Below are 2,130 nucleotides of genomic sequence, written 5' to 3' on the forward strand. Positions count from 1 at the left end.
ATTCGATAAAATAATAAGAAACGTTACGTATTTGTAATTGACACTACGTATTTTCTTGGTAAAATAGTACAACCCATCTTAAAAAATTCATAAATTATAACTACTTGGTGCGATTTATGTAACGTTTTGTGTTTAAATCTGTTGTAAAATAAAAGATATATATAAAATAAAGATGTATAAATAGAAGACTCTAAAATTAAAATAATTAGCTCAATAATAATTTATATATATATAATAAAATTATATGTTGTAATGTATATATATATATACAAAGATAGAAAGGAGTATAAAAAGTAAAGAGAGAGAGAATTGCATAAATATGCTGTTGTTTTTGTATGTACGAATGTAAACAACATTCTGCTATTTATAATGGTAACATACTTTACTTTTTCAACATTTCTTTAATGCCATTTACCATTGAGAACTGAGCCGCCCAGACATTAATGGGCATCCAACTCAGCTTTTATACTTATCACAACACTCCCCCTTTGGATGCCCATTTAGGATTATGCCTCATTAAAACCTTACTAAAGAAAAACCCAGTGGGAAAAAACCTTAGTGAAGGAAAAAGAGTACAATATCCTTTATGATGAAACTGCCTCATTAAAAACCTTGTCAAGAAAAACCCAATGGGAAAAAAACTTGACCAAGGAAAAAGAGTACAGTCTCCCCCTCTTATCGACATCATTTAATATTTCGAAATCGGCGCATCCCAATCTCATGTACCAATCTTTCAAAGGAGGATTTTGGAAGTGACTTTGTAAATAAATCTGCCAGATTGTCACTTGAACGGATCTGTTATGATTAGAGGAGGTTGCTGCTATCGTCTGTTTTGTGGACCTCCATGATATAGCTGTACCACCATATGTGAACAGGTATCCTGTTTGAGATCTCCCTTTATATGGATTAGACAAGTATCCAGCATCTGCATAGCCAACTAATTGTGACTTGGATCCATAGGGATAAAACAAACCCATATCAATCGTCCCATGAAGATATCGAAAGATTTGTTTGATTCCACTCCAATGTCTTCTGGTTAGAGAGGAACTATATCTTGCTAGTAAATTCACAGCAAATGATATGTCAGGTCGCGTATTATTAGCAAGATATATTAGCGCTCCAATGGCACTAAGATATGGTACTTCAGGACCAAGGATATCTTCATTTTCTTCTTTAGGACGGAATTGATCCTTTTTCACATCCAAAGATCTTACGATCATTGGTGTACTTAATGGATGTGACTTATCCATATAAAATCTTTTCAAGATCCTTTCTGTGTATGTTGTTTGATGAATAAAGATCCCACCTTTTATATGCTCGATCTGCAGGCCGAGACAAAACTTAGTCTTTCCAAGATCTTTCATCTCAAACTCTTCTTTTAGAGTTTTTATAATTGTTGGAATCTCTTCAGGAGTCCCAATGATACTTAAATCATCAACGTACACAACAATTATAATGAACCAAGATATAGTTTTCTTTATTAAAACACATGGGCAGATATCATCATTCTTGAATCCGTTTTTGGCCAGATACTCAGTAAGACGATTATACCACATTCGTCCAGATTGCTTTAGACCATATAAAGATCTTTGCAATTTGACTGAGTATAACCCTTGCGAATATTCATTGGATGGTTTAGATATCTTTAGTCCTTCAGGGACTTTCATATAGATAACCCGATCTAATGAGCCGTACAAATAGGCTGTTACCACATCCATTAAAAGCATATGCAGTTTATGATATGCAGATAAACTGACCAAATAGCGCAATGTTATCGCATCCACTACATTGGGAAGTAAATTCACTAGCATTATCAAGACAAATTGCTTTGATTGGATTTTCTGGAAATTGTGCTTTTAATCGAATAATTTGAGCTAGTAATCTCGCAAACGCCAGGTTGCGAGAAGATAATAAGCACACATGTGACCATCTCGAAGATGCGTCTATTAGGACCATAAAATATCTAAAAGATCCACATGGTAGATGAATAGGTCCACATATATCACCTTGAATCCTTTCTAGGAATTCAGGGGACCCAAATCCAATTTTTACTGATGATGGCCTTAAAATTAACTTTCCTTGAGAACATGCAGCACAACAAAATTCACTAGTTTTAAAAATCTTCTGGTT

Source organism: Arachis ipaensis, chromosome B02 (assembly GCF_000816755.2).
Source record: "Arachis ipaensis cultivar K30076 chromosome B02, Araip1.1, whole genome shotgun sequence".
In the NCBI taxonomy this organism is placed as follows: Eukaryota; Viridiplantae; Streptophyta; class Magnoliopsida; order Fabales; family Fabaceae; genus Arachis; species Arachis ipaensis.